Below are 645 nucleotides of genomic sequence, written 5' to 3' on the forward strand. Positions count from 1 at the left end.
GTTTTGTTGGTTGGAAAGAGATTGTGAAAGTTTTTTTTTACGACTCTTCCACGTTCAATACATCAGGTAAAAGATTTTAAATACCGAGTTTTATAAAAATTTGTCCAAAGTGTTTTACTGCTCTAATAACTTTTGGATATGTAATTCTCAGTTGTAACTTATTTATTATCTCTTGATTGCAACCTAGTGTACATTGTTATATTGATTTTTATGATTTTTGATAATTTAAGGTCCTCCAGCTTCATCAATATCATGCAAAATAAAGTCTCTCTAAATACGTACAATATTTTTAATTTTTGTTAGCTTAGTTTCTTTAAACTAATCATTTTTGTTTTTGTTTTGTTTTATTTTTATTCTTCTTTTAAGATCAATCTTTGTATTTGGCTTACTTGTAGAGTAATGGATTGCTTAGAGAAGAGTTGACTTTAGTTTTATGGTAATGTTAACTATGTTGAGACGTTATAATTCTCTCTAGTGGTTGTTGAAGAAAAAATTGTTTTTTTTTTGACTGTTTATAGATTGAAATTACTATTTAAAAACAAATAATTAATTAGGAAGATTTTTAGGACTTAAATCTAAACCTCCTAAGGCTTCTAAATGAATTTGACTGGTCTATAGTATTTTAACACGGGTCATTGATTTTTT

Source organism: Cucurbita moschata, unplaced genomic scaffold, assembly GCF_002738365.1.
Source record: "Cucurbita moschata cultivar Rifu unplaced genomic scaffold, Cmos_1.0 Cmo_Scf00243, whole genome shotgun sequence".
Taxonomy (NCBI): Eukaryota; Viridiplantae; Streptophyta; class Magnoliopsida; order Cucurbitales; family Cucurbitaceae; genus Cucurbita; species Cucurbita moschata.